Source organism: Schistocerca cancellata, chromosome 5, assembly GCF_023864275.1.
Source record: "Schistocerca cancellata isolate TAMUIC-IGC-003103 chromosome 5, iqSchCanc2.1, whole genome shotgun sequence".
Classification (NCBI taxonomy): domain Eukaryota; kingdom Metazoa; phylum Arthropoda; class Insecta; order Orthoptera; family Acrididae; genus Schistocerca; species Schistocerca cancellata.
Genome location: NC_064630.1, coordinates 834,041,276 through 834,063,171, shown reverse-complemented (window position 1 = coordinate 834,063,171; position 21,896 = coordinate 834,041,276).

Sequence of the window (21,896 nt, the reverse complement as noted above, 5' to 3'; positions counted from 1 at the left end):
GATCGCATAAATCAAAGCTCGTTTAGAGGAGTGTGTCAAGTTTCTTCAGACATGAGATGGAAGTCCTCTGATGACCGAAAGGTTTACCGTTTACGATCGCAAGTAGACAGTGCTTTAAAACACATACGGAACACGTAGCTGTATACGATTAGAACAAAGGCTGTGTCACATGACTGAAGCATCCAGACAGAACATTGGAAAAAAAATTATTTCCATCAACTTATCCTTCTCTACAGTGAATCTGTCACCCATTAATTCGTACATCCTTGCAACTCTATCGCAATGGATCACCTGGTCCACTCTCTGTGATCCTTTAACGCAGATGGAAGCAAGTTTAGAAATTAATTGTTCTCAGTCATCCCAAAAAGCATCAAATACAGTAGTTAAGTCGCGTGTATCACTGATACCTCAACAGACATACAGTATAATGCTGACTCAATGGGAAAACATTGACTGCCTACCTTATTCCCTTCATTTCGATGTCCACGTTTTCCCAGATTCCTTCTTTTGCCGTATACTTGGTCCGATATACAAACTGTTCGGCGCGAACCAGAAGATAGCAAAGTACATCCTCAATTTCACCGCAACTGGGTCTATATTCGGTCAATTTATACCTATTAGCTCCTCATTTTACGCAATTCAATCGATTTATGTCAGATCTATCCAAGCGATCATAACATCTAGCTCTGTGTTCTAAACTTGCTTGTAAATGTAGCACAGCTGCCATCACCTACCCCAAATGCATTGATCGGGGGAGGGGGGTGGGTGGTCTGGGTGTAATATAGCACTGTACTCGAATGTATTCAGTCACCTCAACATTCGGAGAGTGTTTGCTGTATTTTGTGCATGTGTGTGTATATGCGCATATCACGGACGTCTCTCAGGACCCAGTTCCATCCGCCGATGGACCAAACTTCGAACATAGAATACGTGTCCGGACGTAAATTGTGGTTGGCCCACAGACATACACAAAATATAGCAATCGCTCTCCTAATGCAGAGGTGACTGCATACATTCGGGTACAGTGCTATATTACCCCTTCCCCCTCTCCCGGATCAATGCATTTGGGGTAGATGTTGGCAGCTGTGCTACATTTACAAGCTATTTCAGAACATAGAACCAGATGTTATGTAATGATCGCATGGGTAGATCTGAACTAAAATCGATTGAATTGCGAAAAAGAAGGAACTAATAGGTATAAATTGACCGAATATAGACCCAAATGCGGTGAAATTGAGAAAGTACTTCGCTATCTTCTGGTTTGCACAATTTGTATGTGGGACCAAGTATGCAGCAACAGGAGGAGTCCAGGGATACGTGGACATCAAAACGAATTGAATAAGGCAGGCAGTCAATTTTTTCCCATTGAGGCAGTATTATACTGTATGTCTATTGAGGTACCAGTGATACACGCGACTTAACTACAGTATCTGATGCTTTTTGGGATGACTGAGAACAATGCAATTCTGAACTTCCTTCCATCTGCATTAAAGGATTTAAGATACCGGGTGATCGATTGAGATGAAGTTGTAAGGAGGTACGATTTATTGGGTGACAGATTCATTCTAGAGAAGGATACGCTGATGTAATTTTTTTTCCTGTGTTCCGTCCGGATGCATCAGTCACGTGACACAGCCTTCGTTTTACTCGTATACAGCTCTGTCTTCCACATGTCTCTTAAAGCACTTCTACTTGCGATTGTTAAAGGTAAACCTGTCGGTCATCAGAGGACTTCCATCTCATGTGTGAAGAAACTTGACACACTCCTCTACACGAGCTTTGATTTATGCGATCGCCCCTGTCGCATGTTGTGTGTAAAATCAAGACTCCAGTGACATAATTAAGTTAGCGCTATGAGCTTGTGACGCGCTACAATCCCCGTGTACACATTTACCCAGCATATGTTGTGTTTACAGAGTTAGTGGCGGATTGACTTGTAATTTTCACGTGTCGGGCGCTGCTGCTATGCGTTTATCTGTTTCCTTGTAAGACGTATCCACCCGCTACTAACTATCATTTTATATAGGCCGGATGCAGGCATGGTATCATTTCTGAAGTGTGACCGGATGTGAACAGTGGACACTATGTCCCCGGAAAGCTATATGCATGTCTAATAGGCCAGAAAGGTATTCGATCTAATATTATAGCCCATTTTTAAGTTCAGATCGTTGTAGTGTTAGGAGTGCATGCGATTATGTTCTCTCTCTTACCAAAACCTTCCAGGTACAGATCATAGACTCTAGAACAATAATTTAGAGTTGATAGCTTCGTTCATTTAGGTGAAAATGTGCCCAACTCAATTCATCTCGAACTCCGTCGCATATAAAAATAAATATTTTCTTCTTCTTCTTAACTGTATGATATTACATTACAGCACTTTGAAATCTGTTACTATACATCGATAAGGAGTGCTAAGCTCCTTGACATGGTCACATCTCGAAAAAGTCGTACACTTGGATGGGTTAGGACTCGGAAAGCTCTATTCTTTCATTAGATGTGGAGAGTAGCAGTCTTCTTCTGATCGGTTGGAGATTAATTCCCTAACGGTGCTGCAGGGTGGGTTGATCAATGACTGTGGCAGGATGGTCTTTTACCCTAAGATGGGGAGAATGCTCTGTGACTCCCAAATGCAGAGAGAAGGTTCATAAATTAAGTACTATGCTCGAGGTCTTAGAAATATGTAGAGTGCTGTCTGGTATACTTTGATGATTTAAGTGTTCGAGAATTAACTGTGAACAGGCGTACTGAGTAGTCATCTATCCATGTTCGCAATGATACTCGCAAAGTAGAGAAGGGCTGGTTTAGCTATGATACTGAAACAGAGGAAACATGCTGTCACATGATTGGCCGGTGTTGAAGTTAGTGTAAAATTGTTTGCGCTATCAAGTTTCATGTTTATTATTAGAGTACATGGATGGTGCCTTTTCCATTACATCCCTACATTGATTAGCAGATAATGATTGACTGATATGGCTTGCTTGAGTTGGGGAAAACGTTTTCGTACATGGACAGAGACTTCTGGTGGTTGCTAGCAGCGAAACAGTGATCGCCTACATGAGTGCAACATGAGGAATGAGTCGAAAGGGGACGGATATTCGTCAGCTACTCCACCTGTGTGTGAGACGAGTCTAAATGTATAGGTTGTCACACGGTTTCAGACATCAGTTTGGAGACCTACACCAATGCCATAAAAGTCTTCTACTTTCGTTGTGTTGTAAGTGGGTTTTTATTTGAAATAAGCAGATGTGTAACAAAATGATTTACACTGCGCGATGTCTAGTTTTCTGTGGGATACCTTGTATCACGGCGTCTGAATGTTAGTTTAGAACATGAGACAGGCATGGAACTCGTGGCAGAAAAACGAAATGTTTGGCATTGTACAAAAGCATGTTAGAAAACAGTGTTTGAGACAACTAAACAGGACCAGAGGGAGCGTGTCATACGATAATTCGCCTAGAATATAGGTGATCAAACATTAAAGTGGCCTCGGTGGTGTCTGTATATTTAATAGAATCATCTCAGACATACAGCAGCAGTAGGAGCAGCAGCTTGAGCTGAGAGCCAGTGAGGAAGGGGCTATACCACTAGGAATGTCTGGATGGCTGCACGCTTCGCTGTTGTCGGAAGTATTGTGAAAAATGTTTCCCCACGCTGGAGGCCGACCCAAGCTATGTGTCACTGCACCCGCATCGGTGCCTTCGTGACTTCTAATTCGTATGGGCTTTCATAGTTCGTAATTTTTATCTGTTGGGCTACTTGATTTGAATGGTCGTGGATCTGTAGCACTTGTATCTAGTCTGGGGACGTACAAAATTGCGTGCATTTCCACCGATGGTCAACTCACGGTCCTGTTGCATTGATTCAGGTCGTTCTGTCTCAGCAGAGGCTGCTGAAGGTGGTGGATATGTCATTCTCCGACTTGTGCTCAGTTCAGACTTAAATTGGACCGACCACACGCGCGAAGCTGTAGAAATGGGATCAGTTGTACGATGTGTAGGGGGTGACTAAAACCACGTTGGAATTTTAATGTAGAAGCTAGGTTCGGGAAATGTCACTCGTTTCGAGATATGAGAACGCATGAAATATGATTTGACTTGTAGGTGTGAGCCTACGCAAGTATGTGTTTGAATGGATGTAGTTTCTAACATACAGTGTAAGGCAAGAGATCTGGGGAGTTGGTATATATTTTACTTCTTATGAACTCCATCAGCAAATCATCTACTACTACTGTCTGTCATCGCCCATAACTCAGTGGATATATCGAGGAACCTCTCATATGTTCTTGAGACAGAATGCGTTGCAAAAATTAATGAATAATGTAGTTGGGTGCGGTGTGATGGGGTCGCAAATACCGCGTACATACCACGTTCCTTAGCCGGATCACTTTCAAAGTTCAGTGATTTTATCCCGACGTTGGATCGTTGACTGTTAATACACACATTTCTAAGATCACTGTCACGGTATTTGTCCGGAAAAGCCCGCCCCGATAGCTGAGTGGTCAGCGTGACAGACTGTCAATCCTAAGGGCCCGGGTTCGATTCCCGGCTGGGTCTGAGATTTTCTCTGCTCAGGGATTGCGTGTTGTGTTGTCCTAATCATCATCATTTCATCCCCATCGACGCGCAGGTCGCCGAAGTGGCGTCAAATCGAAAGACCAGCACCAGGTGAACGGTGTACCCGACGGGAGGCCCTAGCCACACGACATTTCCATTTTTTTGTCCGGAAAACACCACCTCATTCAGAGGTAATGTTGTACCTCGATTCGTACAGTGGTTATAGGTTTTAACATGGATACTCGGGTGCACTTGTAGAACCAAGCGCGCTTGTGACAGTAACATGCAATACTTGTTCGGATCGGAATTTTTTCTTTAACATCTGCTTGATTACGTCTATGACAGGCTGGCAGGACTCGAAAGAAGAACTTATGAGACACTCCCATGGTTTATTTTCCATCAGTATTATTTGGTATCGTATGCATCCAGTTATTGATGAGGTAATATTATACTTAGTATTAGTGGTGGGTGTGCGATATTTTCGTATTTGAGGATTAGGTTTATAAAATATATGTGTTTGTGTAAAGGAATTGTCGATGTGCTGTTGCAGGGAGGTTACGGGTTTGACTTGGAGTACTGTGATAGCGAAGGGAAGAGTATGTTTAGGCGTAAGAAAGCTACAGATATTTCAATTTCCAGAGCCACCGTCTTCGGTAGGGTGTATTTACGATACTTCGCTCATTGAGTTTTGTCTTTAACATCTGCTCGATTACGCCTTTCTTTCTATGACACTGTGCTAGGACCCGCAAGAAGAACCTAAGGGACATGCACAATCATCGTTGACTTTGGGTCACTATTATTTAGTATCGTAGGCAATGATTTGATGACGAACTTTTATACTTAGTAGTAGTGGTGGGTATGTGAGATGTACGTAATTGAGAATTAGGTTTATGAAGTAGGTATTTGTGGAAAGGTGAAGACTATGCGCTGTTGTAGGGAAGGTATGGATTTGACTTGGAGTCAAAGTTATTAATTCCAAATGATAGCAAAGGGAATGGTATGTCCAATCGTAAGGTATGTATAGATATTTCAATTTCCAGAGCAACTGTCTTTGGTAGGGTGTATTTACGATACTTCGCTCCTTGTAGAATGACATTCAATTGAAATCGCGATCGTAAAATGGGGGGCTTCCGTGATCAAGTGGAAATTTGAGAACATTGTGAATGGAGGTGGGTTTGCACTGGACCGTTATTTCCTACCATTTAAATTTTTTGGTTGACTACTTCTGAACATTTAGCGCGTGTATTTAGTTGAGACAAGATCGAATGTGTTGTGTGGAAGATACATTAGCCTGTTCTCTAGACATGGGACCTTAGTTGACGTTTCAATTATAGGGATGATTTGTAATTTGTTAGATGAGCGAGAGTATTCGCGGTTGGAGATATCATTTTTCATGTGTTTGTTTCTAGTTACTCAGTGGTATGGAGCACACTCGACCTATCTATATGCAAAGAGAAACTTCCTGGCAGATCAAAACTGTGTGCCGGACCGAGACTTGAACTTGGGATCTTTGCCCTTCGCGGGCAAATGCTCTACCACCTGAGTTACAAAAGCACGACTCACGCCCCGTCTTCACAGCTTTAATTCTGCCTATCTATATGCAAAAAGTGTTATTGCATCGAATTTTTTCTCTCCACGTGCTGTTTAAGGGTTGTGAGCGTTAGAGATGAAATATTTTGACGATTTCGTATTTGTTTTGTTTGTTACTGCATTCAGAACTGTAATATTCAGGCTCATGACCTCAGTGGGAACGCAGCCCAATTGAGTATAAATGTTTAAGTATTTGACGGTATGTACGGCAATTGGCTATGTTTAGTTGCCAGTGCAATATAGTGATCAGTGTAAAATGGTTGTTTGCTGTTGAAAGTCAGGAGTGCAGAAAGCAACAAAAGACAGACCTTGCTTCCACATCAGATGCATGAGTAACTAGATAAGAGCAAATGATGTTGCTTGATTGATGCTCTGTGCTGGGATATAGGAGTCTGTAAACGGAGGCACGAACGAATGTGTATGTTGAAAGGATGAAACGTAATGCGTGATGGAAGCAGTACCGCATTAGAACATCAAGGACGAGCGAATTTTCGTTTTCCTTGTTGTTCTATCGATTGTGATGATGATTACAGTACACAAGCGGACGTCGGTGATGCTTCCCAAGCATTACGTCCGCTGGTCGATCATTCATTATGATTACAGTACACAAGCGGACGTCGGTGATGCTTCCGAAGCATTACGTCCGCTGGTCGATCATTCATTATCACGGATAGCACTTGACGCGTGTGCATGATAAGACTTGTTTGGCTTATGTTGTATAATGACTAGAGAAGATGAGTGTGTATGCTATAGTGAGGGACGTATGGATGCAACACATAGATAAAGGCACGAGATTTTTTTATGTGGAAAATTATGGGCTCTATAGATGTGATATTCGACCACGAATGGCAACAGTCAAGTGCAGACATTACGTGTAAATCGACCGCTGACAGAGTGTTGCGGCAATGGTAATAATATTTAATTGTAGTAGGAAGTGGTATATATGGTCTTAGCTTACAATATTCTTGTGAGTGTGGTATGTATTTCATGATATGTATAAAAGTTTGCGAGTTTAACTGACATTGGGATTTAGGGATCTGTGTAAAAATAATTTTACTGCTAAAAGTCCGAGAAAGGAAAGGTGAATGGAGCTTGGATAGAGTCAGCATTTGTAATTTCGTGTGTAAATTCGATAGGAGTGAATGAGAATGCTAGAATGATTCATTGACGTGGTTTGTGGTGGACGTTTGTGTATGTTGAGAGTAGGCATGGTATCAGGTTAGGTACGGGGGGACGAGTGAATTGGATCTTATTTCGGCAAAGACGTTCTGTTAGGAGTAGAATTTCCGTCCATATAACTGAAAGGCTGATAAAACGAGCGTTAACTATTTCTGGGGACTATAGAATTATGTGGAGGTGGCGTTCTGAAGTAAGAATAATACTGAGAACATTAGAGATGGCGAGTCGCGATTCATACATTTCGCAATGAGTTGAGAGCAAGGCTGTGTAGTTATGTATAGTTGAAAGCGCGTCTCATGTCGTGCTAGGAGGAATGGGTGGTGTGCTATTGCGTCATAGGCGCTAAAGACAATGCTGGCCTGATGTGTATGTTGCTGCGCCTTGGATTTCTGTGACGTGGGTATTATAACAGTGACCGTATAGACACAAATTTCGCCTGCGTTCGGGGGCAGCTCGCGGCTGCGCTCCCACCCGATCACGCCAGCACGTGTGTCTAGGTGTACACGTATTTGGATAGGAATTTCTCAGAAATGAAGATGAATGGAATGCCGCCGCATGCTGGACGTAGGCGGGGGCCTGTGCGTGGGTTGACAGTTGATGGCTGCGTCACGTCGTTGGGGCTGTCTGTGGGCTCTACTGGAGAGGGGTTGGCGGAGGGTGCTTGCAGGTGTTGATTGAATTATTTTGCGAGCAAGTGTGTGGGCTGTGCTGTGAGTTGTTTGGACAGTTAGCGAGTCAAGACATACGTGTGCTGAATTATGTAGTAGGAGTGTGAATGTCTCTAATGAAATTATTGGTGTAAAATAGGAATAGTTTGCGTGTCTGCAGACTGTGTATTGTGAATGCAAGCATAAGATGGAGAGTGTTTTGCCTCAGTATGATAAATATATTACATCTCTAAATAAAATGTTCAAAATTAAATAGAGTGGACTCCTTCCTTACTCTCCCCAGTAACGTAGCTCAGCCTGCTAACTTGTAGCTTAATTCTCGACCCTACAGACCAATATCTGGGATTAGGTCATAGATGGGATGACAGTACGATGTGATGGCAGTAATGTGTACTATGTCAGTAGTTGGACAGTAAACCTCGTGGTGGAGACACGGCCTGTAAAGTAAAGACTTCAGACCTGTTTTCCCGTCATTTCGCCACACCATCCTGGATGAAGTCTTGCACTGTGCACGTTAGTACAGGTTAGTGCACATTAGTGCAGGTTAGTACACAGTAGCCCTTTCAGATGGGTTGGTAATGGGGCATGGTGCTCGGTTGAGGATCCTGGTGGTGACTTTAACTATTTGATTCCCAGTCCAGGTGGGTGTGGCATTGGTGAAAATTGATTCCATGTCCCAGGTACAATGAAGTCGAATCACATGACTAATACAGCAGGCAATAGGAGTGCAGCATTCTAGGGGTGGGGGAGGGCGCCATGTCATGAATGAACACTGCGCTGATAGTGGGAAAATGCCGAACTTCTCATTTCATAATTGAATATTGAAATTTTAAATTGACTTATTGAATACGATTAAAATAGAAATGGAATTAAGTACTTAGGTAATTGATAGGTTAGATGCGTGATGTGGGTGTTAGTTTTGTTAGCATATTTACATAAGACTATGTACAGCACATGTATGGAGGTGGCGGCCGAGCGTGTTTGACATAAGTGGTCGTTCGCCTGCGGGCCGGTGGCGCAGCACGAGTGGGAGTGGACGATCGTGTGTTATCAACCACTGTCATGGTTGCGTCCTCTGGTGGCCACGACATGAAGTAAGCCAATTGGGCTCTGGAGTTTGCGGTGAACACAAGGTATACGGCCATCTAGAATACCGGTACTTGTGCCATGACCTGACGTTTCGGTGGCGTCCTCTGGTGGCAGTGATATGAAGTAAGCCAGTTGGGCTGTGGAGCTTGTGGTGGATACATCGGGTGCAGCCATCTTGAATGACGGTACTTGCGTCATCTGCTGACGTCAGGAGAGCGCCCTCTGCTAGCACTGATGTGAACTAACCCAGTTGAAATCCAGACCCAGTGCAGAAAACACTTGCTTGAAATTGGTTAAATAATAAACATAAGTCCGTTTTTCCCGCCATTTTCTTTGCTTAGTAGAGATAACTGGGGTGTGATGCACTATCATATTGGAATTTGAACTCCGTGTCATTTTTCTGGGTGTGGGGGGTGTGACACTTTTCCACCAAATTCGGCCATCTTAACTGACGTCACAGCAGCCATCTTCGATGACGTAATCGCCGCCATCTTGCATAACGGTACTTTGGGGTGGGACCAGCTTATCCCCAATGCTTACATTTATCTACATTCAGCACCAACACCCACCAACGTATTCCAACGATCATCACGCCACATATGCGAGGACATGTCGGCATTAGAGGATTCGCTGACAGCACAACACAATTCTGACAGTGTCACAGAGCATCCAACACGCACATTACCCACTCAATCATTTATGTTGGTGTGACAGCCTCACATCTCCATTAACAATTCAGAGCTGCTGAAAGAGTAGAGAAAGATTCGGGGTTTAATCATAGCATTGTTCACCCCCCCCCCCCCCCCCACCATTAGCTCTTCGGGAGTGAACCAAACATTGTGCCATATTCCATCAAGAACAGAGTTTATCTACATATTAGTACACAAATGTGTAATGTAGTTATTTATTTAGAAACAAACCCAGTATCTACATACTAACCCAACTATTGTACATAGAGAGCTAAATAACCTACGAGTAGAAACCAGAACAAATCAATGCCAGTATTCATCCATGAACAGCAGTCACCTTTTGCCTCATACATTTCAATCAGAATTGTAGTGCCACAGCCTCCAGCAGACATGCCGACAGGAATTGCGATCATTTGCCTCTTCTTACTTGGTGGATTACACCCACTTAAAAACCCATACAAATGAATTTTAGTCTGACACATTCTTCTGCTTTAGCTCACTGATCTGTCAGTCATCAGTGTTTTGGTTCCTCCATTAAGATTCCAGCAAATGAATCTGACCCCAAAATGTCCAATCTACTTCAGCTCGCTCCAGATGCTTACTGCTAAGCATTTCACTGTGGCTAACACTTCCGATGAGAGATTAAGGGATTTCTAGCCCTACTAATGTGCAGTACATTTAGTTATGTTCAGGTCAACTAACAGCCTCACATCGTGTCTTCCCTCCTGTCTGCAAACAAGAGACTGTGTAGTGCACGGTGGAGGATTCATCGCACCACCGTAATCGACTGTCCTTCCATCCCAATCTTATGTGCTGATTGAGTAAAAAAAATGACTATCTACATACTTCCGTAGAGACCCTAATCCACCCTTATGCGACCGAGCTAGGTGGTGCAGTGGCTAGCGCACTGGACTCACATTCGGGAGGATGGCGGTTCAATCCCGCGTCCGGCCATCCTCGTTTGGGTGTTCCGTGTTTTCCCTAAATCACTCTAGGCAAATGGCAGGATGATTCCTTTAAAAGGGCCGACTTCCTTCCCCATCCTCCAAACAACCCCCACCTTTATGTGTCTGGGAGAAATGCGTCGTCTTACTTTCTTTTTTCGTTACATATACAACTGAAGTATGCCAACTGTACGATCCTAGCAGCATCCACATGACGCTTTTGCTTCGTGGATCAGCCATGTAAGAAGAACAGATGTGGTCTCACACGATTGGTGAACAGTGACTAAGTAGTGCTGAGATGTCAAGTCGATGTTACTGTTCATCAGTATGTATCATCTAGCCACCAATGGGTTTATGCATGTAAATGTCAGCATAGCAGCTGGCAATGACTTCATAGTTATAGTGGAAGTTCAGAATGTACGGTGATGTATTAAAATGAGACTCCTTCAAATAGATTGGGAGAAGCTGTGCGGCAGACTGGCACATACACTGAAGCACCAAAGAAACTGGTATAGGCATGCGTATTCAAATACAGAGATATGTAAACAGCAGAATACAGCGCCGAGGTCGGCAATGCCAATGTAAGACAAGTGTCTGGCGCAGTTGTTAGATCGGTTACTGCTGTTACAATGGCAGGTACTCAAGAATTTAGTGAGAGTGTACGTCGGCGCACGAGCGATGGGACACAGTATCTCTGATGAAGTGGGGCGTTATCCCGTACGACCATTCCACGAGCGTACTCTGAATATCAGGACTCTGGTAAAACATCAAATCTCTGACATCCCTGCGGCCGGAAAAAGATACTGCAAAAACGGGACCCACGACAACTGAAGAGAATTGTCCAACGTGACAGAAGTGCAACCCTTACGCAAATTGCTGCAGATTTCAATGCTGAGCCATCAACAAATGTCAGCGTGTGAACCATTCAACGAAACATCATCAATATGGGCTTTCGGAGCTGAAGGACCACTCACGAACCCTTGATGATTGCACGACACAAAGCTTTATGCCTCGCCTGGGCCTGTCAACACTGCTATTGGACTGTCGATGACTGGAAACATGTTGCCTGGTCGGACCAGCCTCGTTTCAAATTCTATCAAGCGAATGGATGTGTACGGGTATGGAGACAGTCTCCTGAACCCATGGCCCCTGCATGTCAGCAGGGGACTGTTCAAGCTGGTAGAGGCTCTGCAATGGTGTGGGGCATTTGCAGTTGGAGTGATATGGAACCCCTGACACATCTACACTCCTGGAAATGGAAGAAAGAACACATTGACACCGGTGTGTCAGACCCACCATACTTGCTGCGGACACTGCGAGAGGGCTGTACAAGCAATGATCACACGCACGGCACAGCGGACACACCAGGAACCGCGGTGTTGGCCGTCGAATGGCGCTAGCTGCGCAGCATTTGTGCACCGCCGCCGTCAGTGTCAGCCAGTTTGCCGTGGCATACGGAGCTCCATCGCAGTCTTTAACACTGGTAGCATGCCGCGACAGCGTGGACGTGAACCGTATGTGCAGTTGACGGACTTTGAGCGAGGGCGTATAGTGGGCATGCGGGAGGCCGGGTGGACGTACCGCCGAATTGCTCAACACGTGGGGCGTGAGGTCTCCACAGTACATCGACGTTGTCGCCAGTGGTCGGCGGAAGGTGCACGTGCCCGTCGACCTGGGACCGGACCGCAGCGACGCACGGATGCACGCCACCGTAGGATCCTACGCAGTGCCGTAGGGGACCGCACCGCCACTTCCCAGCAAATTAGGGACACTGTTGCTCCTGGGGTATCGGCGAGGACCATTCGCAACCGTCTCCATGAAGCTGGACTACGGTCCCGCACACCGCCCCAACATCGTGCAGCCCGCCTCCAGTGGTGTCGCGACAGGCGTGAATGGAGGGACGAATGGAGACGTGTCGTCTTCAGCGATGAGAGTCGCTTCTGCCTTGGTGCCAATGATGGTCGTATGCGTGATTGGCGCCGTGCAGGTGAGCGCCACAATCAGCACTGCATACGACTGAGGCACACAGGGCCAACACCCGGCATCATGGTGTGGGGAGCGATCTCCTACACTGGCCGTACACCACTGGTGATCGTCGAGGGGACACTGAATAGTGCACGGTACATCCAAACCGTCATCGAACCCATCGTTCTACCATTCCTAGACCGGCAAGGGAACTTGCTGTTCCAACAGGACAATGCACGTCCGCATGTATCCCGTGCCACCCAACGTGCTCTAGAAGGTGTAAGTCAACTACCCTGGCCAGCAAGATCTCCGGATCTGTCCCCCATTGAGCATGTTTGGGACTGGATGAAGCGTCGCCTCACGCGGTCTGCACGTCCAGCACGAACGCTGGTCCAACTGAGGCGCCAGGTGGAAATGGCATGGCAAGCCGTTCCACAGGACTACATCCAGCATCTCTACGATCGTCTCCATGGGAGAATAGCAGCCTGCATTGCTGCGAAAGGTGGATATACACTGTACTAGTGCCGACATTGTGCATGCTCTGTTGCCTGTGTCTATGTGCCTGTGGTTCTGTCAGTGTGATCATGTGATGTATCTGACCCCAGGAATGTGTCAATAAAGTTTCCCCTTCCTGGGACAATGAATTCACGGTGTTCTTATTTCAATTTCCAGGAGTGTAGATATGACTCTGACAGGTGACACGTTCGTAAGCATCGTGTCTAATCACCTGCATCCATTAATATCCATTAATATCCATGACTTGGTCAATTCCAGCAGGAAAATGCGACACCCCACATGTCCAGAACAGCTACCGAGTGGCTCCAAGGACACTCTTCTAATCTTAAACACTTCCGCTGGCCACTAAACTCCCCAGACATGAACATTATTTAGCATATCTGGGATGCCTTGCAGTGTCATGTTCAGAAGACATCTCAAATCCCTCGTACTCTTACGGATTCATGGACAACCCTGCGGGATTCATGGTGCCAGTTCTCTCCAGGACTACTTCAGACATTAGTCTAGTCCATCTCAAGTCGTGCTGCGGCACTTCAGCGTACTTGCGGGGGCCTTACATGATATTAAGCAGGTGTACCAGTTTCTTTGGATCTTCATTGTATATCGAGGGACAGTTGATTGTTAAGTATGACACATTTTGTCTCGGCATACCCGTCTCTGACAGCAGCAGTGTTAGTGTATCATTACTTACTGTGCTTGGTTTTGCTGCGTTAAAGTTAAAAGCTCTAGAGTCATCGCAGTATGTATTCCTACAGCATCGAAGTGTCGTGGACATATGTGGTCTGCAGGAAGCAGTATGTGCTGGAGTGGAACAAGCGTGGTTCTGTGATATTTTCTCCCTTAAGATAGCATGAACCGTGGACCTTGCCACTGGTGGGGAGGCTTGCGTGCCTCAGCGATACATACAAGTGCAACCACAACGGAGGGGTATCTGTTGAGAGGCCAGACAAACGTGTGGTTCCTGAAGAGGAGCAGCAGCCTTTTCAGTAGTTGCAGGGGCGCACAGTCTGGATGATTGACTGATCTGGCATTCTAACACTAACCTAAACGGCCTTGCTGTGCTGGTACTGCGAACGGCTGAAAGCAAGGGGAAACTACGGCCATAATTTTTCCCGAGGGCATGCAACTTTACTGTATGGTTAAATGATGATGGCATCCTCTTGGGTAAAATATTCCGGAAGTAAAATAGTCCCCCATTCGGATCTCCGGGTGGGGACTACTCAAGAGGATGTCGTTATCAGGAGAAAGAAAACTGGCGTTCTACGGATCGGAGCGTGGAATGTCATATCCCTTAATCGGGCAGGTAGGTTAGAAAATTTAAAAAGGGAAATGGATAGGTTAAAGTTAGATATAGTGGGAATTAGTGAAGTTCGGTGGCAGGAGGAACAAGACTTCCGGTCAGGTGACTACAGGGTTATAAATACAAAATCAAATAGGGGTAATGCAAGAGTAGGTTTAATAATCAATAGGAAAATAAGAATGCGGGTAAGCTACTACAAACAGCATAGTGAACACAGTATTGTGGCCAAGATAGATACGAAGCCCACGCCTACCACAGTAGTAAAAGTTTATATGCCAACTAGCTCCGCAGATGACGAAGAGATTGATGAAATGTATGATGAGATAAAAGAAATTATTCGGATAGTGAAGGGAGACGAAAATTTAATAGTCATGGGTGACTAGAATTCGAAAGTAGGAAAAGGGAGAGAAGGAAACGTAGTAGGTGAATATGGATTGGGGGGAAGAAATGAAAGAGGAAGCCGCCTGGTAGAATTTTGCACAGAGCATAACTTAATCATAGCTAACACTTGGTTCAAGAATCATGAAAGAAAGTTGTATACGTGGAAGAAGCCTGGAGATACTATAAGGTATCAGATAGATTATATAATGGTAAGACAGAGATTCAGGAGCCAGGTTTTAAATTATAAGACATTTCCAGGGGCAGATGTGGACTCTGATCACAATCTACTGGTTATGAACTGCGGATAAAAACTGTAGAAACTGCGAAAAGGTGGGAATTTAAGGAGATGGGACCTGGATAAACTGAAAGAACCAGAGGTTGTAGAGAGCTTCAGGGAGAGCATTAGGGAACGATTGACACGAATAGGGGAAAGAAATACAGTAGAAGAAGAATGGGTAGCTTTGAAAGACAAAATATTGAAGGTAGAAGAGGATCAAGTAGTTAAATAGACGAGGGCTAATAGAAATCCTTGGGTAACAGAAGAGATATTGAATTTAATTGATGAAAGGAGAAAATATAAAAATGCAATAAATGAAGCAGGCAAAAAGGAATACAAACATCTCAAAAATGAGATCGACAGGAAGCGCAAAATGGCTAAGCAGGGATGGCTATGGGACAAATGTACGGGTGTAGAGGCATGTATCACTAGGGGTAAGATAGATACTGCCTACAGGAAAATTAAAGAGACCTTTGGAGAAAAGAGAACCACTTGCATGAATATCAAGAGCTCCGATGGAAACCAAGTTCTAAGCAAAGAAGGGAGAGCAGGAAGGTGGAAGGAGTATATAGAGGGTCTATACAAGGGCGATGTTCTTGAGGACAATATTATAGAAATGGAAGAGAATGTAGATGAAGATGAAATAAGAGATAGGATACTGCGTGAAGAGGTTGACAGAGCACTGAAAGACCTAAGTCGAAGTAAGTCCCCGGGAGTAGACAACATTCCATTAGAACTACTGACAGCCTTGGGAGAGCCAGGCCTAACAAAACCCTACCATCTGGTGAGCAATATGTATGAGACAGGCGAAATACCCTCAGACTTCACGAAGAATATAATAATTCCAATCCTAAAGAAAGCAGGTGTTGACATTTGTGAAAATTACCGAACTATCAGTTTAATAACACACGGCTGCAAAGTACTAACACGAATTCTTTACAGACGAATGGAAAAACTGGTAGAAACCGACCTCGGGGAAGATCAGTTTGGATTCCGTAGAAATGTTGGAACACGTGAAGCAATACTGACCCTACGACTTATCTTAAAAAATAGATTAAGGAAAGGCAAATCTATGTTTCTAGCATTTGTAGACTTAAAGAAAGCTTTTGACAATGTTGACTGGAATATTCTCTTTCAAATTCTGAAGGTGGCAGGGGTAAAATACAGGGAGCGAAAGGTTATTTACAAATTGTAAAGGGAAGCAATGGTTGGGAAGGGAGTGAGACAGTGTTGTAGCCTATCCCCGATGTTATTCTATCTGTATATTGAGCAAGCAGTAAAGGAAACAAAAGACAAATTTAGAGTAGGTATTAAAATCCATGGAGAAGAAATAAAAACTTTGAGGTTCGCCGATGACATTGTAATTCTGTCAAAGACAGCAAAGGACTTGGAAGATCAGTTGAATGGAATGGATGGTGTCTTGAAGGGAGGATATAAGATGAAGATCAACAAAAGCAAAACGAGGATAATGGAATGTAGTCGAATTAAGTCGGGTGATGTTGAGGGTATTAGATTAGGAAATGAGTCACTTAAAGTAGTAAAGGAGTTTTGCTATTTGGGGAGCAAATTAACTGATGATGGTCGAAGTAGAGAGGATATAAAAAGTAGACTGGCAATGGCAAGGAAAGCGTTACTGAAGAACAGAAATTTGTTAACATCGAGTATAGATTTAAGTGTCAGGAAGTCGTTTCTGAAAGTATTTGTATGGAGTGTAGCCATGTATGGAAGTGAGACATAGACGATAAATAGTTTGGACAAGAAGAGAATAGAAGCTTCCGAAATGTTGTGCTACAGAAGAATGATGAAGATTAGATGGGTAGATCACGTAACTAATGAGGAGGTATTGAACAGAATTGGAGAGAAGAGAAATTTGTGGCACAACTTGACTAGAAGAAGGGATCGGTTGGTAGGGTACATTCTGAGGCATCAAGGGATCACCAAATTAGTACTGGATGGCAGCATGGAGGGTAAAATTCGTAGAGGGAGACCAAGAGATGAATACACTAAACAGATTCAGAAGGATGTAGGTTGCACTAGATACCGGGAGATGAAGAACCTTGCACAGGATAAAGTAGCATGGAGAGCTGCATCAAACCAGTCTCTGGACTGAAGACCACAACAACAACAACAACAACAACAACAAGGTAGCAGGAGCACTGAGATGGAGATCAACGAAAGTTGAATGTAAAATAGTACACCTACCCCAACATCACATAGTGTCCAAATGTAAGTCAATGTTATTTACGTACATCAGTGTTGTGTCTCGTACTCCTTCCCACCATTAACAAATGTTAAATTAAAACTACAGTCTTCTGTGCCATATGCGTCCATATAGCACCCCTCCTGATTTCGAAATGTAATATTCTTAGGAAGAAAAAAATACCCTGTGATCCAGTGGTGCAGTGGAATGAGATGTGTGTAACACAGGTCCCAAATGACTCGCAGGGCTATTTAAGTACAGTGATACCTATCTGTGGTACACCCTTCCACAATTAACAAATATTTCACACCAAATACCTCCCATACTGCTATTTGAAATGTACTAAAACATCGCTAGCATTTAGGCAGGATCAAACTCGAACTGTCCATTTCCTTAGTTATAAATCAATGATAAAAAACCAGGTTCTTTTCAGCGAAGGAAGATGTACACATTTCTCCCAAACTTCATGTAGTCGCATATATCCATTTTAATTATCAGAATCCATAAGCTAGTAATCACCTGTAGAAGGTCACTGCAATAGTACAGGCTGATGGTCTACAACAACATCAACCAGTTCTGACTTAGATAGATTTTTTGTATTCTCGTTGTATCCACGCCAATTTCTCCTAAAATAAACCAAACTTCTAACTATGGAGTATGGTACAATGTGTCTTGGGTGCATACACTTCCTGCTATCAAAGTATTAATATATAACATCATCCTTCCATCCAGCATACAGTGCATATATTAAGAAACCAAGCACCTTCACCTGCCAATTTCGACTATATGTGCTGTGTAATGTCTTATAGCAATATGATGCATAGCCATAGGCAGCACTCAGATTTTCTTTTTCTCCCTGCAATACATTCCGAGACGTACATGGCGCAAAGCAGTTATTACCAGACTATATGGAACTTGTAGCACAGATCATAACAATAGCACTCTACTGTGGGATGAAGCGACGTGTTATTTTAAGCCCGCGGAAGATTGCATTCGTCGACAGTGCGGTGGTATTGCATGTGAATTCCGTGTTACAATACTAAACAAATTACGATTCTTCAACATGAGTCACAGTGTAATAATATTAAGAGCAGACCTAAGTGTGACTAATGTACGAAAAAACAATAAAAGAATATATTTTAACGATAATGCTTTAGTCTTCACAATATGTATTAACAAAGTATAAAAAGTACATCATAAAATAATAGTATCTCTAACAACATCGTTGCCTTTGTCAAAAAAATGCTCTTACTGTAGGTGACACATGGCACACTAGGAAAGGGTAGGTTCCCATTTGATCCAGGCAGCAATATGTCTGCAGGGAAAGAATAGCACTGCCAATTATCCCCGGAAGCAGATTATACATAGATGAGCACTGTCAGAAGCTCTTACAGTCACGCAGAGTTCTGATACTACTTTCAGAAGATTTGAGGGAGTTTTAATATTAGCTACAACCTTTGCAGTAATTTTTGCATTTCTGGTCTGATAAATATCACCCACAAAATACTTGCACCTCTAAAGAAGAACAAACAAGCACCTGGGAAAACATACAGCATCTTCAACCCATGGGTTATTCGTTTCATCCCAATATTTCAACCTTCCACCAGCATGGAAACACATGGTTTCATCTGCATCACCGGTATAAAAGAATTCAGCTTCGCTCAGTTTGGCAGGACGTTACTTAATAGCTAAAGATCAACCTTTGAAAAGTGGCAACCTCACATCCTACGTTCTACATTTAGGGCGAGCTGACCTAATCTCATAACACACCACACATTGAACTGCGTAATGATGCTGATTCGAGACATGATTATGGGAGTATCTCCATTCTGCACAGGTTGCGAGTATTGTAAAAATGAAACACTTGGAATCACCGATATACCTCCCCAATACTCTCAGACATCCCTTGTGCTAAGGAGCGATCTGCTTTCAAAACTCCCTTTATACACTCCTGGAAATGGAAAAAAGAACACATTGACACCGGTGTGTCAGACCCACCATACTTGCTCCGGACACTGCGAGAGGGCTGTACAAGCAATGATCACACGCACGGCACAGCGGACACACCAGGAACCGCGGTGTTGGCCGTCGAATGGCGCTAGCTGCGCAGCATTTGTGCACCGCCGCCGTCAGTGTCAGCCAGTTTGCCGTGGCATACGGAGCTCCATCGCAGTCTTTAACACTGGTAGCATGCCGCGACAGCGTGGACGTGAACCGTATGTGCAGTTGACGGACTTTGAGCGAGGGCGTATAGTGGGCATGCGGGAGGCCGGGTGGACGTACCGCCGAATTGCTCAACACGTGGGGCGTGAGGTCTCCACAGTACATCGACGTTGTCGCCAGTGGTCGGCGGAAGGTGCACGTGCCCGTCGACCTGGGACCGGACCGCAGCGACGCACGGATGCACGCCAAGACCGTAGGATCCTACGCAGTGCCGTAGGGAACCGCACCGCCACTTCCCAGCAAATTAGGGACACTGTTGCTCCTGGGGTATCGGCGAGGACCATTCGCAACCGTCTCCATGAAGCTGGGCTACGGTCCCGCACACCGTTAGGCCGTCTTCCGCTCACGCCCCAACATCGTGCAGCCCGCCTCCAGTGGCGTCGCGACAGGCGTGAATGGAGGGACGAATGGAGACGTGTCGTCTTCAGCGATGAGAGTCGCTTCTGCCTTGGTGCCAATGATGGTCGTATGCGTGTTTGGCGCCGTGCAGGTGAGCGCCACAATCAGCACTGCATACGACCGAGGCACACAGGGCCAACACCCGGCATCATGGTGTGGGGAGCGATCTCCTACACTGGCCGTACACCACTGGTGATCGTCGAGGGGACACTGAATAGTGCACGGTACATCCAAACCGTCATCGAACCCATCGTTCTACCATTCCTAGACCGGAAAGGGAACACGCTGTTCCAACAGGACAATGCACGTCCGGATGTATCCCGTGCCACCCAACGTGCTCTAGAAGGTGTAAGTCAACTACCCTGGCCAGCAAGATCTCCGGATCTGTCCCCCATTGAGCATGTTTGGGACTGGATGAAGCGTCGTCTCACGCGGTCTGCACGTCCAGCACGAACGCTGGTCCAACTGAGGCGCCAGGTGGAAATGGCATGGCAAGCCGTTCCACAGGACTACATCCAGCACCTCTACGATCGTCTCCATGGGAGAATAGCAGCCTGCATTGCTGCGAAAGGTGGATATACACTGTACTAGTGCCGACATTGTGCATGCTCTGTTGCCTGTGTCTATGTGCCTGTGGTTCTGTCAGTGTGATCATGTGATGTATCTGACCCCAGGAATGTGTCAATAAAGTTTCCCCTTCCTGGGACAATGAATTCACGGTGTTCTTATTTCAATTTCCAGGAGTGTATATAGCCTACTCTAACGATCCAAGTTGCCGACAGTTCTGCTCACGTGATCATGACGGCACTTCTGACCACGTAATCTATAGCTCCGATTTATAACTGTGGAAATGAACTGTTAAAGTTTGATCCTGTCTAAATGCTAGCGACACGGAAGGAAGCACATTTCAGAAATCAGTATGGGATGTATATGCCAAGGAAGACTGTAGTTTTAATAGAACATTTGATAATTATGGAATAGTATACCAATACAACATCACTGTACTTAAATAGCCTTGAGAATCGTTTGGGACTTACGTTACATGCGTCCACCTCTGGATTACTGGGTATTTTTTTCTTCGTAAGAAAATTATATTTCGATCTCAGGAGGGGTTCTATATGGAGGTATATAGCACGGAGGGCTGTAGTTTCATTGCAACATTTCTTAATGGTGGGAGTGAGTACCACACACAGCATCACTGTATTTAAATAGCACTGACTTATGTTTGGAGACCGTGCGGCAGTATTTTGCAAATGACTGTCTTTGTATGCTTTGAATTCTACATTTACTGCATCCAAAACCTGTTGTGGTAGGTATACTACCTTACACTGAACTTCCGTTGATCTTAGAATGACTGAGTGACCGAAATCACGAACAGCACAGCTGCATTCAGTGGTCCCCCTATTTTGTGAAGACAATACCGCAGATCTGCTCTCGCTCCACTCCAGCACGCACATGCTGCTTCCTGCAGACCACCTATGTGTACGACACTTTGATGCCTTAGGAATACGCTCTGCGATGGCTCTCGAACTATTAATTTTAACGTAGGAACACCAAGCACAATGAGTAACGACGCACTAACGCTGCTGCTGTCAGAGACGGAAATTCCGAGACAGAATGTGTCGTACTTAACCGTCACCCTCGATATACAGGGTGAGTCACCTAACATTACCGCTGGATATATTTCGTAAACCACATCAAATACTGACGAATCGATTCCACAGACCGAACATGAGGAGAGGGGCTAGTGTAATTGGTTAATACAAACTATACAAAAAATGCACGGAAGTAGGTTTTTTAACACACACCTACCTTTTTTTTAAATGGAACCCCGTTAGTTTTGTTAGCACGTCTGAACATACAAACAAATACGTAATCAGTGTCGTTTGTTGCATTGTAAAATGTTAATTACATCCGGAGATA